The 24186-nt window shown below is 43.6% G+C and overlaps 1 long non-coding RNA gene across 2 annotated transcripts in view; it reads left to right on the top strand.

The window, feature by feature from the left end:
* The window catches only part of LOC138853909 (uncharacterized), a 52488-nt gene extending 42792 nt beyond the window's left edge, over positions 1-9696 (top strand). The window contains exons 1-3 of one of the 2 annotated variants that reach the window (XR_011393097.1): positions 5134-5355; positions 8534-8818; positions 9365-9696. This is a non-coding gene — a long non-coding RNA (uncharacterized lncRNA). Of the gene's footprint in view, positions 1-5133; positions 5356-8533; positions 8819-9364 lie in introns of those variants that run through there. The other variant, XR_011393098.1, reaches the window with a different exon arrangement.
* The last annotated feature ends 14490 nt before the right edge of the window (positions 9697-24186 follow it).

The following is a 24186-nucleotide window of genomic DNA, read 5'->3' as shown; positions in this document are numbered from 1 at the left end:
TTTCTTCCTTCCTGTGTCACGCTCCATACCCTGGCTCTCCCCCTACCTCTCTCTCTCTCTCTCTTTTCTCCCTCTTTCTCTCTATCCAATTAAATTTAGTATATCAGTGTTAATCGCAAGGAATAATATTAGGAGAGAAGTAAATAATGAATGAGAATGTCTTAGGAATTCACAATAAACTCTTCATAAAACCAAAACTCGCTAAGATAACATGAACCTAGATAAACTTATTTACAGAAGAACTTGCAATGTAAACAGACTGACTGACGTTATAGTAGCCAGGCTTAGTCTTGGGTTCAAGTACTTCTGGTAGTTTAGCATACAAACCGATGGTGACCAAATCACAAGCAAGTGGTCAGCCTTATGATCACTTTCTTGAACGCTATGATGTGATTGTTCACTTACTGAGGAACATATAGACAACATAACATATATCTTTATTAAAATATAATAAGGTATATTAAGCATATACGCTAAATTTGCTTGCAACAGATGAGCCATAATTTGTAGGCGTATATACAGATGTACACCTTATGGGGCCTAGTTCCTTTGTCTCATGTGTAAGTATATAGACAACATTCTCACTGGGTTAATAAATATTATTTTTTTGAAGTTCATTTTTCGAAAACCTAATGGTGGAGTGATGTGCTTGATAAGGAAAGCGCCAGACAGAGACCACAGAATATACGTGAAAATAGTGCACACAGCGTATGAGGGCTTTATAAAGTCTTGCGGCCTTTGCTGTCCTTCAAGAGAGATGCTCTTCGTCATTGCAATCTTCTTGGCTGACTTACTTCCAAAAATTCATCTCGTGATTCTTCATATAAGAACATAAGAACATAAGAACGAAGGAACACTGCAGAAGGCCTACTGGCCCATGCGAGGCAGGTCCAAGTCTCCTACCGGCTTAAGCCAATGCACCCAACCTAGTCAGGTCAGGTCACATTGACTTAAGGGAGGAACACGGCAACCGACTTGGTAGCACAAGCAATCAGGTCTAACTCACACCCACCCACATCTACTCATGTATTTATCCAACCTATTTTTAAAGCTACACAACGTACTGGCCTCTATAACGGTACTTGGGAGTTTGTTCCACTCATCCACAGCTCTATTACCAAACCAGTACTTTCCTATATCCTTCCTGAATCTGAATTTTTCTAACTTAAAACCATTGCTGCGAGTCCTGTCTAGGCTAGATATTTTCAGCACACTATTTACATCCCCTTTATTTATTCCTGTCTTCCATTTATACACCTCAATCATATCCCCCCTAATTCTACGTCTTTCTAGAGAGTGCAGATTCAGGGCCCTTAGTCTATCCTCATAGGGAAGGTTTCTGATACATGGGATCAACTTTGTAATCCTCCTTTGTACATTTTCCAGAGAATTTATATCCATTCTGTAATACGGTGACCAAAACTGTGCAGCATAATCTAAATGAGGCCTAACCAAGGATGTATAGAGTTGAAGAACAACCTGAGGACTCCTATTATTTATGCTTCTTGATATGAAGCCAAGGATTCTATTAGCTTTATTGCGAACACTTATGCACTGTTGTCTTGGTTTCAGATTACTGCTAACCAGAACTCCTAAATCTTTTTCGCAATCCGTAATATTAAGATCTACATTATTTAGTTTATATGTGGCATGGTTATTGTCCTGTCCAACATTTAGAACTTTGCATTTGTCTATATTAAACTGCATCTGCCACTTCTCCGACCACTGCATCAGTCTATTCAAATCTTCCTGGAGTGCTCGAATGTCCTCGTCAGAATGAATTCGACGGCCTATTTTGGTGTCATCGGCACCATATAGTTCAGCTATATATATATATATATATATATATATATATATATATATATATATATATATATATATATATATATATATATATATATATATATTTATATGTATTTTTACATACATTCTGTAGTTATGGGCCAAAAATAGACGCCTGTGTGGTAGCTGGGACAGCTTTTGTTTCTTATAAACACTGCTCCAATCATAATTACTCATAAGGTTAGATTTTATTATTATTATTATTATTATTATTATTATTATTATTATTATTATTATTATTATTATTATTATGTTTATTATTATAAATATGTTTATCTTGGTACCGGTACACGTAAGTACAGTTATCATACCTAACTCAAGAAATCATAATAACGCGATTGCAGTCGGACTGGAGTTTTATGACTCTGTGAGAGCGGGTTCAATCCCCGCCCCTGGTATTATCATACCTAGTAACATATGTGTAAATTATTACCCAGGATAATCCGGAAAAGTGAAAGTGACTTATTTCCACTGGGGCTTTTGTAATAGCTTATCACTTAAAGACTAGCTGTTAGATACAGAAGAAATCAGTCATGATATTATTGATGATAATGACTGATTTCTTCTGTATCTAACAGCTAGGCTTTAAGTGATAAGCTATTACAAAAGCCCCAGTGGAAATAAGTCACTTTCACTTTTCCGGATTATCCTGGGTAATAATTTACACATATGTTACTAGGTATGATAATACCAAGGGCGGGGATTGAACCCGCTCTCACAGAGTCATAAAACTCCAGTCCGACTGCAATCGTGTTATTATGATTTCTTGAGTTAGGTATGATAACTGTACTTAGGTGTACCTGTACCAAGATAAACATATTTATGGGTCATGCAGCACATGGCAAATAGGGAGCAATAGACTAGAATCCAGCAATGGGAAAAATAGATCCACTTCCTTGCATCAAGAAGCCGTCACGGGCTAAGAGGCTGAATACCGAACACCTGTCAAAGCTATTGTACTGAGGACCACCTATCAAAGCTAATGTACTGAGGACCACCTATCAAAGCTAATGTACTGAGGACCACTTATCAAACCTAATGTACTGAGGACCACCTATCAAAGCTACTGTACTGAGGACCACCTATCAAAGCTACTGTACTGAGGACCACCTATCAAAGCTAATGTACTGAGGACCACCTATCAAAGCTACTGTACTGAGGACCACCTATCAAAGCTACTGTACTGAGGACCACCTATCAAAGCTACTGTACTGAAGACCACCTATCAAAGCTACTGTACTGAGGACCACCTATCAAAGCTACTGTACTGAGGACCACCTATCAAAGCTACTGTACTGAGGACCACCTATCAAAGCTACTGTACTGAGGACCACCTATCAAAGCTACTGTACTGAGGACCACCTATCAAAGCTACTGTACTGAAGACCACCTATCAAAGCTACTGTACTGAGGACCACCTATCAAAGCTACTGTACTGAGGACCACCTATCAAAGCTACTGTACTGAGGACCACCTATCAAAGCTAATGTACTGAGGACCACCTATCAAAGCTACTGTACTGAGGACCACCTATCAAAGCTACTGTACTGAGGACCACCTATCAAAGCTACTGTACTGAGGACCACCTATCAAAGCTACTGTACTGAGGACCACCTATCAAAGCTACTGTACTGAGGACCACCTATCAAAGCTACTGTACTGAGGACCACCTTTCAAAGCTACTGTACTGAGGACCACCTATCAAAGCTACTGTACTGAGGACCACCTATCAAAGCTACTGTACTGAGGACCATCTATCAAAGCTACTGTACTGAGGACCACCTATCAAAGCTACTGTACTGAGGACCACCTATCGAAGCTACTGTACTGAGGACCACCTATCAAAGCTACTGTACTGAGGACCACCTACCAAAGCTACTGTACTGAGGACCACCTATCAAAGCTAATGTACTGAGGACCACCTATCAAAGCTAATGTACTGAGGACCACCTATCAAAGCTAATGTACTGAGGACCACCTATCAAAGCTACTGTACTGAGGACCACCTATCAAAGCTACTGTACTGAGGACCACCTATCAAAGCTACTGTACTGAAGACCACCTATCAAAGCTACTGTACTGAGGACCACCTATCAAAGCTAATGTACTGAGGACCACCTATCAAAGCTACTGTACTGAGGACCACCTATCAAAGCTACTGTACTGAGGACCACCTATCAAAGCTACTGTACTGAGGACCACCTATCAAAGCTACTGTACTGAGGACCACCTATCGAAGCTACTGTAATGAGGACCACCTATCAAAGCTACTGTACTGAGGACCACCTATCAAAGCTACTGTACTGAGGACCACCTATCAAAGCTAATGTACTGAGGACCACCTATCAAAGCTACTGTACTGAGGACCACCTATCAAAGCTAATGTACTGAGGACCACCTATCAAAGCTAATGTACTGAGGACCACCTATCAAAGCTAATGTACTGAGGACCACCTATCAAAGCTACTGTACTGAGGACCACCTATCAAAGCTACTGTACTGAGGACCACCTATCAAAGCTACTGTACTGAGGACCACCTATCAAAGCTACTGTACTTAGGACCACCTATCAAAGCAAAGAAGCTAAACACCACCTGTCAAGGCTAATGCAGTTTATACCTTAAAATTATCTGTTGGAGAAGGCTTCTGCGCAGGTGAAACGTTTCTCCAGCAAAAATTCCCAAGTTTTGCACATGTGTCTCTTTCATTAACTTGCCGGTTTTTGTTTACCATTGTTGTTAACGATATAATGCGTTTGTTGAATTTGTTGCTACTAACACCAGTGCGCATGTAGATGCAATTGTTTTTTCATGTCCCATTTTATCATATGTAAATCTAGCAGAATGCAAAATTTCCGTTCGAAAATCAGTCACATAGTCATGTGATTTGCCCCGTCCCCTCTTGGCGAATGCAGTTATATTATGTGAAGCATAAGGGTGGGTGAGGCAGTGTTGGGAATGAATCTGGGTAGTAGTGGTGGGGTGATGGGGAAGAGATGGCGGGCTGTGAGGAGGAGGCGGGGGTGGTTCAGGGACGGTAGAGGGGGAGTTGGTACAGTGCTCTAGGCAAGACTTGGGTCGCCACCGCCTGGCAGCTGGCGACAGGCTGGCGACACCAACCTCCCTGACTCAGCACCTCCAAACCCAGTAACAACAAGTGACCAATTAAATCGCTATCTCGGCCCTCTCTCTGACCAACCAGCGTCTGCGAGGTGACTTAACCAAGTGCTCTCGTACGACGCCTGACATGAGTTATGGAGACAGTTCGAATTAAAGGCCGCAGAACCAGGGAAGTGGCCAGAGAAATGTGATATTTCGGAACACACGCCATTTTCTTGGGGACTAGCTGCCTCGTGAGTGGTGTGGTGTTACAAGCTGTTGTGTTCGTGCAAGTGTTCTTGTTATCGATGGATTCGTTAATGCGGAGCGAACCCGGGGTCGGTCCGACGTGTGGGCGCATCTGGGAAGGAGTCTCAACTCGGACAGGCTTTTAGCCAGTTCGATTTGCTCCCAGGTGAATACTCTCTGTCTACACTGATGTGAGCTGCGTTAAACTCTTGTGAACACTACTAAACGCACGTGAACAATGTCCTAAAGTCACGTGAACTGTATCCTAAACTCATGTGAATACTGTCAATCCAAAACTCAGGTGAACACCGCCCTAATTTCAAGTGAACACTGTCTGTCCTAAATTCAGATGAACACTCCTTATCTCACGTGAACACTGTTCTAAACTTACGTCAACTGCACCTTTTCTAAATTTATACGAACTCAGCCTTTTCTAACATTACATAAACATCACTGGCTGCTTTAAATTCACTCGAACACTAACTATCGTAAACTTACACGAACACTATCTGTTCTAAAGTTGGAACACATTTGGAACGTCTCGATGTGAACTAAATGCTTGCACATAAAGAGGTTTCTTAACATTCTTCGTTTTGCCTTCTCTTCGTTGTTTCTTACTCTCTCCTACTGTCTTCTTATCCCTATTTCTTCTTTATTACATTATCCTCATTTCATTTTCTCCTTCTTTATTGCATTTTTCTTATTACCAATTCCTCTTCCTCCTATTTATTGTATCTTCGTCTCCGGTGCTTCTTGCTTCTATTTTTTTTTCTTGATTTCCTTCTTCTCATCGCTCTTCTGTTTCCTCTGACTTTCTCAGTAAGGGGAGGGAGGGGTGCACTAAGGTTAAAGTGATCTTGATCCCAGGAACTGGAGCTTCCCTTTCCTTCCCCGGATTAAATTATTTTCCCCAGGGTGCTTAGCGCTTCACCAAGGATGATAACAACAACAACAACAATAACAATAACAACAACAACAACAACGACGACAATAATAATAATAATAATAATAATAATAATAATAATAATTAAAATAATTATATCCGAACTGCTTCTTATTTTGGTAACGGTAGTTTATTTCCGATTTTCTGCACCAACAGCTCCTGTTGTGAGTCGTAGCTTAAGCACTGAAAACGGTGCTCAGAACCTATCATGTTACATTCGAATCTTTAAGCTAATTAGAGCATGTACTGCGGTGGTAGCCAGAGATAATTAAGCTGACTGTGGCTGTAGCTTCTGCAAGCTTGAGAGCAATGATTGTTGCAGACTGTCTGTGGTTGTGGCTTCTGTAAGCTTGAGAGCAATGATTTTTGCAGACTGTTTGTAGCTGTGGTTTCTGTAAGACTGAGAGCAATGATTGTTGCAGACTGTCTGTGGTTGTGGCTTCTGTAAGACTGAGAACAATGATTGTTGCAGACTGTCTGTGGTTGTGGCTTCTGCAAGCTTGAGAGCAATGATTTTTGCAGACTGTTTGTAGCTGTGGTTTCTGTAAGACTGAGAGCAATGATTGTTGCAGACTGTCTGTGGTTGTGGCTTCTGTAAGACTGAGAACAATGATTGTTGCAGACAATTACCTTTGTTAGCTAGTAATCGCAATTAATAATTTTAAGATTTCTCTTTACAGAATATGATCAGGATTAATCCTCGTGGTTTTTGGATCAAATCTGATACCATTCTTCAAGCTCTACATGATCCCTATGATTCCAACCCTTCCATATAATAGTAATAATAATAATAATAATAATAATAATAATAATAATAATAATAATAATAATAATAATAATAATAATAATAATAATAATAGTTTTTTAACTGTAGTTTAGGCACCTCTGGCAAGACAGTGATGGAGTGAGTGATGGTGAAAGTGTTTCTTCTTTTTCAGGCCGCCCAGAAAAAGAAGTCGGCCGATGTATTAATAAGAAAATTAACTACTACTACTATTACTACTACTACTACTATTACTACCGCTACCACTGCTACTACTACTACTACTACTACTGCTGCTGCTGCTGCTGCTTCTACTGCTACTACTACTTCTACTACTACTTCTACTACTACTACTATTACTACTACTACTACTACTACTACTACTTCTAATAGTAATAATAATAAAATAATAATAATAATGTATATCAATATAAGTTTTGTCGAGCACAAGACTACTTCCAGTTAAACTGATTTCAATAATGCTGCTGGATGTACATGCACCGCCTCTGTGCTGGATGTACATGCACCGCCTCTGTGCTGGATGTACATGCACCGCCTCTGTGCTGGATGTACATGCACCGCCTCTGTGCTGGATGTACATGCACCGCCTCTGTGCTGGATGTACATGCACCGCCTCTGTGCTGGATGTACATGCACCGCCTCTGTGCTGGATGTACATGCACCGCCTCTGTGCTGGATGTACATGCACCGCCTCTGTGCTGGATGTACATGCACCGCCTCTGTGCTGGATGTACATGCACCGCCTCTGTGCTGGATGTACATGCACCGCCTCTGTGCTGGATGTACATGCACCACCACTGTGCTGGATGTACATGCACCGCCTCTGTGCTGGATGTACATGCACCGCCTCTGTGCTGGATGTACATGCACCGCCTCTGTGCTGGATGTACATGCACCGCCTCTGTGCTGGATGTACATGCACCACCTCTGTGCTGGATGTACATGCACCACCACTGTGCTGGATGTACATGCACCGCCTCTGTGCTGGATGTACATGCACCGCCTCTGTGCTGGATGTACATGCACCGCCTCTGTGCTGGATGTACATGCACCGCCTCTGTGCTGGATGTACATGCACCGCCTCTGCAGTGACGAAGAAACGACAGGTTGTGGCACGAACTTTCACCTGTACAAATTATCGCTGTGCGTAGCGCTTTATCGAGTCTTGACGAACCTCGAAACAGAACGAAAATTTCTCTCAATCAGGTCTTACTCTTCGACGTGTCTCTCTCTCTCTCTCTCTCTCTCTCTCTCTCCAACATTACTCTTATTTTAGTGTACTAAAGTTGGTAGGGACTTTTTTTTTTTAAGCCACTGAATTTAAACGCTGCCATTTTACCACAGCTCATTAATAGCCCAGGTCAGTCTGTGATGTACTATTATTTCCCAGGATGACAACAGATGTAAGGTTTACATACTACCTCCACCCAGGCCAGGATTGAACCTGTGTGTTTCCATTGCGAGCCTGATTACCCCTCCTTCCCCAGACTCTGATATAGTACAGTACTCGACTTCAATATTAAATCAATAAAATTCTTGTTTTTAAAATAAATTTCGTTTATTTTTTTCCAACGGGAGAAAACTAGATAAATTCTCAAGTCAGATCCTCATTAACAGGGCTGTGGCGACTACGCCGGAGATGCGTGGTGCTGACAGCAACTGCCTGGATGATCAAGCCATCAACTAAGAAGTCTGGTGTGGGACGGGAATGCTGGATAATACACTACGGGCAGGCAAAACTTGACCATTTATAGAATGTTAATATCGGAAGATACACATTCCTTATTTTTATGGCTACTACTGTAAGCTGCTCCGTGAAGAATGTCGCGCCGCTCGTAACAGAGACTGAGTTGTGAACTTTGTCTGTCTTATTGTGAACCTAATCTGTCTACCTATCTCAAGGTAAATCTTACTTGTTAACTCCTCTCTCTTTTATCTCTCTCTCTCTCTCTCTCTCTCTCTCTCTCTCTCTCTCTCTCTCTCTCTCTCTCTCTCTCTCTCTCTCTCTCTCTCTCTCTCTCTCTCTCTCTCTCTCTCTCTCTCTCTCTCTCTCTCTCTCACACACACACACACACAAACCTCCTGGATGTCCAAGCCCCTTAGTGCTCAAAACCTTCCTTACTCCTTCATCAGCTTCATTCTACACTACACGAATATCAGCTACAAGTATCACATATATCAGTTGTATGATTGTGTAGATAAGTAGATAGGCATATATACATGACCTTTCATTGTCTACAGTTACTAATAATAGCAATAAAGAATTAGACGCATGAATTTGTATTGATAAATTCACTGGATGGCGAAACATCTACAAAATAAGATACTCAGATGTTGCACATATGTTTAATTTTTCATCTTGTCGATATTGTATACAATACACGTACAATATTATCAATAAATGAGCAGACATATTGCAAATGGCTTACAGTATTGTCTGCCTTGCAGGTTGAGGGACTGATCACGTACAAATCATGTCTTTGCTTCTACTGTCATCACAAGTGTTGCACAAGTGATGTAAATGGGTTAGAAAGCCGTGGCCTGGTAGGCAACGCTCTCGCCTCACACACTGAGTGCCCGTGGTTCAGTCTCCGTCTGGGAGGAAACACTGGGCCTGTTTCCTTACACCTGCTGTCCCCGTAGACCTATTAAACAAGTAGGTACCTGAGTGTTAGTCGATTTGCGTGGGTCGCGTCCTGGGGGGACAAGATTGAAGGATCCCAATGGAAATAAGACAGACAGTCCCTCGAAGACGCACTAACTTTCTTGGGTTATCATGGGTGGCTAACCCTTCGAGGTTAAAAACACGAGCAAAATCTTGTCAAGTTGAAGAATTTACCACTTTTGCAACATTTCGGAATCTCCTTCTCGTCATCTGTACCGGACTGAGGAAACCGATTGCTGGCGTAACATTTCCATAATAGAGATTCCCAAATGTTTTAGAAGTGTCTAATTACTTGCACATGTGTCTTACTCATCAATAAATAGCAATACAAATGAATACTCTCAAGTTCATTTCTGTGCCGTCTGCTCTCTGTTATGTCTGAAACCCCAAGATAATCATTAACTCGAGAAGAAGGTTAGGATAGGTTAGGTTACGTTAGTTTAGGTTAGGTTAGGTTAGGTTTATAAAGACACAGTGACATAATACCGTGACTGGAACATCACACAAATAACCCTCATATTTATGAAAACGTTTCAGTTCAACTTGGACCATTAACTTGTTACACTAACTCACGAAGGTAAGAGAGTCAGTGTACATATATATATATATATATATATATATATATATATATATATATATATATATATATATATATATATATATATATATATATTATTGTAACCTCGGACGAGTGGTATTGATCAATAAGAACACTGCGCTAGCCAAGGATTCGAACCCATGTTGTACTGGCCTGCGTCATGGTAAGCGAGAACCACATGACGCTTTAACCCACAGGACCAACCAACCCTACAAGAATGGCGCAGCCAGCACACAGCTAGCTGCTGGGCCGCCATCCGAGGGCATACGGAGGTGTGGGAGCTTCTAAGCTAATTTCATTCTCATCCCTGTTTGGTGTACTAGCCTCACGAGCAGCATTGTTGTTATTGATCAATACCACTCGTTCGTGGTTACAATAATATATAATTACTGCTCATGAGGCTAGTACACCAAACAGGGATGAGAATGAAATTAGCTTAGAAGCTCCCACACCTCCGTATGCCCTCGGATGGCGGCCCAACAGCTAGCTCTGCTAACTGCGCCATTCTTGTAGGGTTGGGTGGTCCTGTGGCTCAAAGAGTCATGTGGTTCTCGCTTACCATGAGGCCGGCCAGAACAACATGGGTTCGAATCCTTGGCTAGCACAGTGTTGTTATTGATATATATATATATATATATATATATATATATATATATATGTATATATATATGTATATATATATGTATATATATATTTTTTTTTTTTTTTTATTATCACACCGGCCGATTCCCACCAAGGCAGGGTGGCCCGAAAAAGAAAAACTTTCACCATCATTCACTCCATCACTGTCTTGCCAGAAGGGTGCTTTACACTACAGTTTTTAAACTGTAACATTAACACCCCTCCTTCAGAGTGCAGGCACTGTACTTCCCATCTCCAGGACTCAAGTCCGGCCTGCCGGTTTCCCTGAATCCCTTCATAAATGTTACTTTGCTCACACTCCAACAGCACGTCAAGTATTAAAAACCATTTGTCTCCATTCACTCCTATCAAACACGCTCACGCATGCCTGCTGGAAGTCCAAGCCCCTCGCACACAAAACCTCCTTTACCCCCTCCCTCCAACCCTTCCTAGGCCGACCCCTACCCCGCCTTCCTTCCACTACAGACTGATACACTCTTGAAGTCATTCTGTTTCGCTCCATTCTCTCTACATGTCCGAACCACCTCGGAATGTAAGACAGTGTTGTGGTACCAACACTCTAATGTGGGTGTGAAGTTTGGGTTGTGAATGCTGCGCCGAGGAGACAGCTGGAGGCAGTAGAGATGTTGTGTCTAAGGGCAATGTGTGGTGTAAATATTACACAGAGATTTCAGAGTGTGGAAATTAAGAAGGGGTGTGGAGTTACTAAAAATATTGGTGCCCGGGGGTATGGGGTAACATCGCTTAGCTTCGGCTAAGCGCCCATACTTATCTTGGGTCTAGCTCCGTGGTAAAGTACTGTGGACTCTGATACAGAGTTAGCAGGGTCGTCGAGTCCTGCTGTGGACGTATAGACAATGTAAATAATTTCGCCTGTTTGCGAATTGTTAAGCATATATATATATATATATATATATATATATATATATATATATATATATATATATATATATATATATATATATATATATATATATATATATATATATATATATATATATATATATATATATATATATATATATATGCAATAAGATCACAGAAAACAGGTGATTTCAGAATATGCAAAACAACCACTGTGAAAGAATAGAGAAGTTCCAAACACTTTCGTGACTACTCACATTGTCAAGGAACAATGAAAGTAAAGCATCAAAGGAAGGTATATAAAGGGGTAGCCCACACCTCTCTATCAGATCCCACAACAAAGAAAAACCTGACATGAGACAGCAGGCCTGCCGGCCGAACTAGACAGGTCCTTCACACAACCTACCAACAAACTATTCTACCCAAGAAAATAATAAATTTTTTAAATTTCTTATTTTCTTGGGTAGAATAGTTTTTTGGTGGGTTGTATGAAGGACCTGTCTAGTTCGGCCGGGCGGGCCTGCTGTCTCGCGTCAGGTGTTTCTTTGTTGTGGGATCTGATAGTGAGGTGTGGGCTACCCCTTTATATACCTTCCTTTGATGCTTTACTTTCATTGTTCCTTGATAATGTGAGTAGTCACGAAAGCGCTTGGCACTTCTTAATTCTTTCACAGTGGTTGTTATGCATATATATATATATATATATATATATATATATATATATATATATATATATATATATATATATATATATATATATATATATATATATATATAAACCGGCCGTTTCCCACCTAGACAGGGTGACCCAAAAAGAAAAGCGAAAGATTCACATTTTAAAAAAATTTAGTAATATATACAGAAGAAGGGGTTACTAGCCCTTTGCTCCTGGGATTTTAGTCGCCTCTTACGACACGCATGACTCACGAATGAAGAATTCTGTGCCACTTATCCATGGAGATAAGAGGAAATAAACAAGAACAAGAATTAATAAGAAAAAAAAAAGAAAACCCAGAGGGGTATGTATATATATGCTTGTACATGTATGTGTAGTGTGACCTAAGTGTAAGTAGAAGTAGCAAGACGTACCTGAAATCTTGCATATTTATGAGACAGAAAAAAGACCAGCAATCCTACCATCATGTAAAACAATTACAGGCTTCCGCTTTACTCTCACTTGGCAGGACGGTAGTACCTCCCTGGGTGGTTGCTGTCTACCAACCTACTACCTAGGATATATGTAATGTCGTGCCGAATAGGTAAAACTTTCAATTTTAGCTTATATAGCAAAGCTCTTCTTGCCGAGTAAAGCAAGCGAAAATATGTGTATGCAATAAATTCGCAAAAATCATTCTGAACCTAACAAAAATATATATTTCACTGTGTTTGTTTATTATTAAATTATTGCAAACTTATCTAAAATATATTTAGTTGGTTTAGGCTAAATTAAATTGCACTTATATAATAAGTTTAAGTAAGTTTTCTAAGGTTTCTTTGGAACAAAATTATTAAATTTTACATTAACCTTAATAGTGTTACTAGTTAATGGCCCAAATCGGACGTCATAAAGTTTCCTATGTTCATTGTTATTTGTGTAATGACAAGGATTGTCAGGTTACAGGACAAGTGTTTCCTGAAGCGGGTCTTAGTCATAGGATGACCCCGCAGCTGGAGCTTTTGGTCATTTGACCGAGACCTTCCGCTGGCTTACCGGTCCACCCCTTTAAAAATCATGGTTATGATTATAACCATGGACGCAAATGAAAATAAGTTACTTTGATTTTTTGAGGGGTTATTCTGGATAATCTAGACATATGATAATTTATGTGCCTGTATTTGTGTGTACCTGTACCTAAATAAACTTACAAACCATTTGTATAGTACAAGTGTGGAAGAAGGTTGATCTAGCTTTATACAGCACACCAACAGCAGCAGCTGTCTGGTGAACGGCGCCTCACTCTTCCAGCGTTGGCGTCATAAGAAGATGCTTTTATCCCCACGAGCTGGGCGTCTGTCTGTCTTACTCTGACGCACGTGGGATGCAGAGGGAAGGGAGGGGAGGTGGGGTAAAGGAATGGGAAAGGGTGGCGGAGGGACGAGAGTATGGGGTTGGAGGATTGGAGAGACGGGGAAAAGCAGGTGAAGGAATGGAGTGATGGGAAGGTGGGTGGAGAAGTCGAGCGACGGAAGATAAGAGTGGAAAGGAAGGAGTGGAAGGACAATAAGAGGAATTGGGGGACAGGCAGAGCAGGGACGAGGGAAAGATTGGAGGGACGAAAGGAAGGGGTTAGATTATTATTATTATAATCAAAAAGAAGCGCTAAGCCACAAGGGCTATACAGCAGGAAGGGGTTAGAGGAGTGGAGGTACAAGAGGAGGCTGTTAAAGGATTGGACGGACGAAATAAGGGGGGTTAGAGGACTGGAGGGACGAGAGGAGAGGGTGTAGGATTGAAATGACAAGAGGAGGGAGAGAAGGAGGGGATTGGAAGATCGGAGAGGAACGGTAAAGTGGAGGGAGCCTTTCAAGACGTCTGAATTGGGTGTGATTGTTCCCTAGTTCTGCTTATAGGTCCTGCATCATGGCGGCACGAGGCAACTGTGTGTGTGTGTGTGTGTGTGTGAGAGGGAGAGAGAGAGAGAGAGAGAGAGAGAGAGAGAGAGAGAGAGAGAGAGAGAGAGAGAGGCAGGGAAATTTACAGTAAACACAAAGGGAAGAACTGAACGAATGCAAATAAGGGTTGTGTTCGGACATGTGAGGGAAGCTTTACCGTGGCTGGAGGTGGCTTTACTGTGGCTGGAAGTGTCTATACCGTGACTGGAGTTGGCTTTACCGTGGCTGGAGGTGGCTTTACCGTGGTTGGGGTACCTTCACCATGTTTGGGGTGAATTTATCATGGTTGGGGTACTTTCACCATGGTTGGGTGGCTATACCATGGTTGGGGTACTTTCATCATGGTTGGGGTGGCTTTACCATGGTTGGGGTACTTTCACCATGGTTGGGGGGGCTTTACCATGGTTGGGGTACCTTCAACATGGTTGGGTGGCTTTACCATGGTTGGGGTACCTTCACCATGGTTGGGGTGGCTTTACCATGGTTGGGGTACTTTCACCATGGTTGGGTGGCTATACCATGGTTGGGGTGGATTTACCATGGGTGGGGTACCTTCATCATGGTTGGGGTACCTTCACCATGGTTGGGGTGGATTTACCATGGTTGGGGTACTTTCACCATGGTTGGGGTACCTTCACCATGGTTGGATGGCTATACCATGGTTGGGGTGCCTTCACCATGGTTGGGGTGGATTTACCATGGTTGGGGTACTTTCACCATGGTTGGGGTACCTTCACCATGGTTGCGGTACCTTCACCATGGTTGGGGTACCTTCACCATGGTTGGGTGGCTATACCATGGTTGGGGTACCTTCACCATGGTTGGGGTACCTTCATCATGGTTGGGGTACCTTCACCATGGTTGGGGTACCTTCACCATGGTTGGGTGGCTTTACCAAGGTCCGGGTGGCTTTACCAGAGTTTGAGGTGGCTTTCAAGCGAACTGTAAAGCCCCACACCTGCACACCAAGCCTGAAGCTCAGGCAGTAGAGCAGACGGTTGTAAGTAATAGATTTAAAAGTGATATAACCGCAGAATATTGGTATGAGGGACACACACACACACACACACACACACACACACACACACACACAATTACACACAAAATTACACTCACACACACACACACACACACACACACACACACACACACACACACACACCCACACACACACACACACACACACACACACACATATCCAGACACACACACACTCCCCCCTCACCACCGACATCTCACTACTTCCCCTGATCCATCACCTCCCTCGATCACCCTCCCCTCCCCCATTCACCCCAAACCCTCCCCACCCCTCCCCACTCAGCTCCCAAATAGCCACAGTTCCTCCACTACTTCCCCCCCCCCCCACACTCTGACACACACACTACTAACCTAACATACAGAACTACATAGGTTTCCCACTCTGAGGCAATCAGGATAAAACAAAAATGGGCTGCCAGAGAGCAACAAGAAAAACCAAGGGACAGGAGGAGGAAAATGCAAAGGAAGATTGGGCAGCAGAGCTCATAAAAAGGGATCATGAATGGGAAAAGAACTAGAAGAACTTAGCATGAGAATGGAAGAGAGGATAGATATGGAAAGCAGGAAGTGGGAGGTGCATGTCAAAACAGCAGAAGCTAGGATACAGAGTTTAGAAGAGGAACTGAAAAATCTGAAACAGCATAAAGAACTAAAGAACATTTTGGGATTGACATCAGAGACTGCTACCTCAGCCACAAATAAGGGGACTGTAGGGAAAGAAGGGGCACAACTGCATGGAGATGCTCTATCAGAGGAGACTGTAGCAAATGAAAGAGCTAAGCTTTATGTGGAGGCCCTAACAGCCAACAACAGAGCCCAAGGAAAGCCGAGAAGGGAAAATGACAGGCCACTGAGCCCAAGTACATTAGCCAGTGAAACTGATGAAAGGAAAGCTGAAATGGAGGAAATCAAATTGAATGAGGGGATACACAGGGATATGCAGTGGGAGAATGAAAGGGTGAGGTCAGTCTTTGTGTATGGGCTCCAGGAAGTTGAAGGGAAACAAATGAAGCAAGAAAACAAGGGAAAAAAAGAGCAATTGAAAGCATCATGAAAGCAATAGGAGAAGATGACATGACCCAGCTGGAAAATTTTCGGAGAATAGAGGGGTTTGTAAAAATAAGAACCCGGCCAGTGAAAGTGACCTTCAAGGCAGAATCGACTCGGAACAGGATCCTGCAGGAGAAAGCACAATTAAGGGACATGCCGGCATACACGAAGGTGTATCTCGACCAAGACAGAACACAAGCAGAAAGGCAGAAACAGAGAGAGATGGTACAAAGGCGAAAGGAGGAAGGAGAGGGGATGGAGAAGACAGACAGGAGATCCCAGACACAGGAAGATCAAATACAGCCTCCCTCACAACTTCCTATAGAAGCCTCCCAACCAGGTCAACCCCAGTGCAACCAAACACTCTAAACCAAAATACCCATGCCACATCCAATGCCCCCACCCACTGCATTACAAACTCCACCCCCACAAAAACCACCCATAGTTCCTTATCTGGTCTCCCACTTCCCCAACCCCAATACACCTCCCAGACCACAACCTTAAAAAAGAAGTTGAAGGTGTGGTATACAAATGCAGTTGGAATAACAAATAAGTATGAGGAGTGGCACGAAAGAATCAAGGAGACATCCCCAGACATAATAGCACTCACAGAAACAAAACTCACCAGAATAATAACAGATTCAATCTTTCCATCCGGATATCAAATCCTCAGGAAAGACAGAGGGAGGAGAGGGGGAGGAGGAGTTGCACTGCTCATTAAAAACCAGTGGGGGGTTGAGAAAATGGAAGGAATGGATGGCATGGGCGAAAGGGACTACTTAGTAGGAACAATCCAGTCTGAGGGACATAAGGTGATAATTGCAGTAATGTACAACCCACCACAGAACTGCAGGAGGCCAAGAGAAGAATACGATGAGAGCAACAGAGCAATGGTCAACACACTAGCCGAGGTGGCCAGGAGAGCACACATGGGGGGAGCAAAGTTACTAGTTATGGGTGATTTCAATCACAAGGAGATTGACTGGGAAAACCTGGAGCCCCATGGGGGTCCCGAAACATGGAGAGCCAAGATGATGGATGTGGTACTGGAAAACCTCATGCATCAACATGTTAGAGACACTACCAGAGAGAGAGGAGAGGATGAACCAGCAAGACTGGACCTTGTATTCACCATGAGTAGTTCGGACATCGAGGATATCATGTATGAAAGGCCCCTGGGAGCTAGTGATCATGTGGTTCTGTGCTTCGACTACATAGTTGAGCTCCAAGTGGAGAGAGTAGCAGGAATAGGCTGGGAAAAACCAAACTACAAAAGGGGGAACTACTCAGGCATGAGGAACTTCCTTCAAGACATTCAGTGGGAGAGGGAACTGACAGGAAAACCAGTACAAGAAATGATGGACTATGTGGCAACAAAATGCAAGGAGGCAGAGGAGAGGTTTGTTCCCAAGGGAAACAGAAATAATGGGAAGAACAGAACGAGTCCTTGGTTTACCCAAAGGTGTAGGGAGGCAAAAACTAAGTGCAATAGAGAATGTAAGAGGTACAGAAGGCAAAGGACCCAGGAAAATAAGGAGATAAGCCGAAGAGCCAGAAACGAGTATGCACAGAAGAGGAGGGAGGCCCAGCGACAGTTTGAAAACGACATAGCATCAAAAGTCAAGTCTAACCCGAGACTGCTGTATAGCCACATTAGGAGAAAGACATCAGTCAAAGACCAGGTGATCAGGCTGAAGAAAGAAGGTGGGGAACTCACAAGAAACGATCAAGAGGTATGTGAGGAGCTCAACAAGAGATTTAAGAAAGTATTCACACTGGAGAAAAGAAGGACTCTGGGAAGACAGGACAGAGGGGGACACCAACAGGGAATACACCAACAAGTGCTGAATGACATACACACAACTGAGGAGGAGATGAAGAAACTGCTAAGTGACCTTGATACCTCAAAGGCAATAGGACCGGACAACTCCCCATGGGTCCTTAGAGAGGGAGCCAAAATGCTGTGTGTGCCATTAACCACAATCTTCAACACATCCCTTGAAACTGGACTACTACCTGAGTTATGGAAGACGGCAAATGTAGTTCCCATCTTTAAAAAAGGAGACAGAAAAGAGGCACTAAACTACAGACCAGTGTCAGTGACGTGTATAGTATGCAAAGTCATGGAGAAGATTATCAGGAGGAGAGTGGTAGAGCACATGAAACGGAACAAAAGTATAAATGGCAACCATGACGGTTTCATGGAAGGCAAATCCTGTGTCACAAACCTTGTGGAGTTTTATGATAAAGTAACAGAAGTAAGAGACGGGAGAGAGGGGCGGGTTGATTGCATCTTCTTGGACTGCAAGAAGGCCTTCGACACAGTTCCTCACAAGAGATTAGTGCAGAAACTAGAGGATCAGGCGCGTATAACGGGAAGGGCACTTCAATCGATCAGAGAATACGTGACAGGGAGGCAATAACGAGTCATGGTGCGTGATGAGGTATCACAGTGGGCACCTGTGACGAGCGGGGTCCCACAGGGGTCGGTCTTAGGACCAGTGCTAATTTTGGTATATGTGAATGACATGATGGAAGGGATAGACTCAGAGGTGTCCCTGTTCGCAGATGATGTGAAGTTAATGAGGAGAATTAAATCGGATGAGGATCAAGCAGACCTTCAAAGAGACCTGGACAGGCTGGACACTAGCTTCTCGAATTCAACCCTGCCAAATGCAAAGTCATGAAGATTGGAGAAGGGCAAAGAAGACCCCAAACAGAGTATAGGCTAGGTGGCCAACGACTGCAAACCTCGCTCAAGGAGAAAGATCTTGGCGGGAGTGTAACACCGAACACGTCTCCGGAAGCGCACATTAACCAGATAACTGCTGCAGCATATGGGCGCCTGGCAAACCTGAGATTAGCATTCCGATACCTAAGTAAGGAATCTTTTAAGACACTCTACATCGTGTACGTCAGGCTCATACTGGAGTATGCAGCACCAGTTTGGAACCCGCACCGGGTCAAGCACGTTAAGAAATTAGACAAAGTGCAAAGGTTTGTGACAAGGTTAGTTCCAGAGCTAAGGGGAATGTCCTATGAAGAAAGGTTGAGGGAAATCGGCCTGACGACACTGGAGGACAGGAGGGATAGGGGAGACATGATAACGACATACAAAATACTGCGTGGAATAGACAAGGTGGACAGAGACAAGATGTTCCAGAGAGGGAACACAGAAACAAGGGGTCACTCTTGGAAGTTGAAGACTCAGATGAATCACAGGGATGTTAGGAAGCATTTCTTCAGTCATAGAGTGGTCAGGAAGTGGAATAGTCTAGCAAGTGAAGTAGTGGAGGCAGGAACCATACATAGCTTTAAGACGAATTATGAAAAAGCTCATGGAGCAGGGAGAGAGAGGACCTAGTAGCGTTCAGTGAAGAGGCGGGGCCAGGAGCTGAGTCTCGACCCCTGCAACTACTATTAGGTGAGTACAATTAGGTGAGTACACACACACACACACACACACACACACACACACACACACACACACACACACACACACACACACACACACACACACACACAAACACACACACACACTCGTGGAGGAGTCACGCAGTTTGAGCTCGTGTTTTGGTGGTAATTTCTGACTGTGCCATAAGGAATAGAGTGTGGGATATAGGCGTGTGCACGCATAAGAGTGCATATAATCACTTAAGCCCCGAAAAAAGGAAATATAAGTGATCACAGAAAAGAAAACAAAGGAAATATTGGCTGAGTGTTTAGTGGGGGCCGTTGGAAGGGTGAACGGTTGTGTCAGGCCTAAATAGTGTTGCCATAATAACGCAGTGGGGTATTTTGAAGAATAAGTGCGACTCAAGACCAGGGAGATAAGAGATATGTATAGATGTGTCAGTAAATACAGTGAGTGAGTGAAAAAATTAGAAGAGCTAGAGACTATAGTGCATACAGGAAGTTAGTGGAAAAATTACCGAGAAGCATCAAACTTCTTCAACTTCTGGGACAGGACAGACCCGCAACGTTACTCCACTGCCAGCCGCAAGTAATATTCACCTAGTTTGAGTTGCATGGGGTCAATAGTACCTGTCTCTAGCTGGAATTGGGGGTCACTCTCCTCGAGCTATCAGAATTAGAATAAGCAGCATTTACTGGCATTTAATAGAATTTAGAGGTAGCGGCATATAGGCGAAGCCTAGTGTATTTATTTTTTAACGTAATTTTAAACGCATAAGACAGTACAGTGGGAACCAAGAGATCGGGTACATATACAATACATATGTAGTACATACGTGGGAAATAAGGACTGTTTACATAAACATATGCACACACACTAGGTGAGGACAGCTCTGCTGTTAGGCACTTGAATAGCTGTAGCACACACACACACACACACACACACACACACACACACACACACACAAACAAAATCACACACACACACACACACACACACACACATATGCACACACACACACACACACACACACACACACACACACACACACACACACACACACACACATATACAGGATTTTACACCTTCCTGTGAAGTGACCCTGTAACCCTTCCTTTCCCCCCATCTCTCTCCCTCTCCTTTCTCTTCCTCTCTCTCTCTCTCTCTCTCTCTCTCTCTCTCTCTCTCTCTCTCTCTCTCTCTCTCTCTCTCTCTCTCTCTCTCTCTCTCTCTCTCTCTCTCTCTCTCTCTCTCTCTCTCTCGTTCTCTCTCCCCCTTTCTCTCATCCTCTCTCTCTTCCTCTATCTCTTCCTCTCTCTCTTCCTCTCACTCTTCCTCTCACTCTTTCTCTCTTCCTCTCTCTCTCCCTCTCCATCTCTCTCTTCCTCTCTTACTTTCTCTCTTCCTCTTCTTTTATCTCTCTCTCTCTTCCCTTGTCACTTCCCCCTCTCTCTTACATTTTCCCTCTCTCTCATTTTCTCCCCCTTTTTCCCTTCTTTTCCCCTCCTTCTAGGCTCCCCTTCTCTCTCTCCCTATCTCTCACTCTCTCCCCCTTTTTCTTTTTCTCTTTCTCTCTCTCTTTCACTAAAAAAAAAAAAAAAAAAAAAAATGGGACTCGCAGGAATCAGGGATCAGATGACAATGGTACTGGTAGGGAGGAATGGATGGAGGAACAGTGGAAAAGGATAGAGCAAGAATGGGAGAGAAAATTAGGAGAGCTTTCTGAAAAAATGGAGAAAGAGCTCTCTGTGAAATGGGAAAAGAGGTTGGAGAAGGAGACGAAGAATTGGGAGGCACAAGTCGAAACTGCAGTAGCCAGGGTAAAGGTCCTAGAATTTGAGGTAAACAGGCTGAAGCAAGTCTCAGGGGTAGTGACCAGAGAAGACACACCATAAGAAGATGAGAGGCTGAACAGGAAGGAAGGAGATATGAATTATGCTAAGGTCATATCAGCCTGCAAAGAAGGGCCAAGGAGTGGAAGGGAAGAGCAGATGGGTGCAGATGGAGAGGGAAATAGGTCGAATGCTGAGGCACAACCATGCTACCAAGAGCCACTGGAAAAATCAAGGGAGAAAATGACCACATACAGACAGGAACCAGAGTCACAGAGGGAGAGGCAATGGTAGAAGGAAAGGGCAAAATCAGTGATTATCCATGGGCTTTGGGAGAGAGAGGAAAGGACACACACTGAAAGACGGCAGGAAGAAAGAAAGGAGATTGAGAAAATCATCACGGAAATAGGGGGAGAAGACATGGATGAGATTGTAAATTTTCAGAGAATAGGGGGGTACTTGAAGGGGAGAAACCGACCGATCAAGCTGATTCTCAGGACAGAAACAGTGCGGAACAGGATCCTCCAAGAGAAACCACGGTTGAAAAGCTCGGAAGAGTACAAGAAGGTGTTCCTAGACAGAGACAGAACACAAACAGAGAGACAGCAGCTGAGGGAGAGGACAAAAAAGCGAAAGGAGCTAGGAAAGGAGACAAGGATGGAGCCAGCAGAGGTCAGTCAGAGCAGAACAGAGCAGCAAGGGCAAGCACACACACAACTATCCTCAGAACCCCACAACCTATCACACCATCCCAACACACAATACAATCCATACCCACAGCTTCCACCCAACCCCCAACCATAGAATCCTACAGTATGCTACCAGGTCTCCCACCCCCACAGACCCCCTAAACCACAGTGTTGGAAAGGAAACTGAAGGTATGGTACACAAACGTTGATGGAATAACAAACAAGTGGGAGGAGTGGCACGAAAGAGTCAAAGAGGCATCACCAGACATCATAGCGATCACAGGAACCAAGCTTACAGGTATGATAACAGATGCCATCTTTCCAGCGGGATACCAGATCCTGAGAAAAAACAGAAGGAACAGGGGGGGTGGAGGAGAGGCATTGCTGATCAAACACCGATGGAATTTTGATGAGCTGGAGAGAGGAGACAGCGGAGAAGAAAGTGATTACATAGCGGGAACGCTTCACTCTGGTGGTCCCAAGGTGATAATTGCAGTGATGTATAACCCACCACAGAACAGCAGGAGGCCAAGGCAAGAGTATGACGAGAGCAATAGAGCGATGGTTGACACACTGGCTGCAGTGGTGAGAAGAGCTCATGCATGCAGGGCAAAGCTCCTGATCATGGGCGACTTTAACCACAAGGAGATCGAATGGGAGAACTTGGAGCCACATGGGGGCCAAGATACATGGAGGGCTAAGATGATGGAGGTGGTACTGGAAAACTTCATGTACCAACACGTAAGGGACACTACAAGAGAGAGAGGAGAGGATGAACCAGCAAGACTGGACTTAGTATTCACCTTGAGTAGTGCAGATATTGAGGACATCACATATGAAAGACCCCTTGGGGCCAGCGATCATGTGGTTTTGAGCTTCGAATACACAGTAGAGCTACAAGTGGAGGGGGAAGCAGGAAGGCCAGGACAAATGAAACCAAACTACAGGAAAGGGGACTACACAGGAATGAGGAACTTCCTGAATGAGGTTCAGTGGGACAGAGAACTGGCAGGGAAGCCAGTTAATGAGATGATGGAATATGTAGCAACAATGTGCAAGGAGGCTGAGGAGAGGTTTGTACCCAAGGGTAACAGGAATAATGGAAAAGCCAGGATGAGCCCATGGTTCACCCAAAGATGCAAGGAGGCAAAAACCAAGTGTGCTAGGGAATGGAAGAAATATAGAAGGCAAAGGACCCAGGAGAATAAGGAGAGCAGTCGTAGAGCCAGAAACGAATATGCACAGATAAGAAGGGAGGCCCAACGTCAATATGAAAACGACATAGCAGCAAAAGCCAAATCTGACCCGAAGCTGTTATACAGCCACATCAGGAAGAAAACAACCGTTAAGGACCAGGTAATCAGGCTAAGGAAGGAAGGAGGAGAGACAACAAGAAATGACCGTGAAGTATGTGAGGAACTCAACAAGAGATTCAAAGAAGTGTTCACAGAGGAGACAGAAGGGGCTCCAGAAAGACGGAGAGGTGGGGTACACCACCATGTGCTGGACACAGTACACACAACCGAGGAAGAAGTGAAGAGGCTTCTGAGTGAGCTAGATACCTCAAAGGCAATGGGGCCAGATAACATCTCTCCATGGGTCCTGAGAGAGGGAGCAGAGGCGCTATGTGTACCCCTAACAACAATATTCAATACATCTATCGAAACAGGGAGATTGCCTGAGGCATGGAAGACAGCAAATGTGGTCCCAATCTTTAAAAAAGGAGACAGACATGAAGCACTAAACTACAGACCAGTGTCACTGACATGTATAGCATGCAAAATCATGGAAAAGATTGTCAGGAGAAGAATGGTGGAACATCTAGAAAGGAATGATCTCATCACCAGCAGCCAACATGGTTTCA

Source organism: Cherax quadricarinatus, chromosome 3, assembly GCF_038502225.1.
Source record: "Cherax quadricarinatus isolate ZL_2023a chromosome 3, ASM3850222v1, whole genome shotgun sequence".
NCBI classification, from domain to species: domain Eukaryota; kingdom Metazoa; phylum Arthropoda; class Malacostraca; order Decapoda; family Parastacidae; genus Cherax; species Cherax quadricarinatus.
This window is presented reverse-complemented; position numbering and strand designations above follow the sequence as displayed.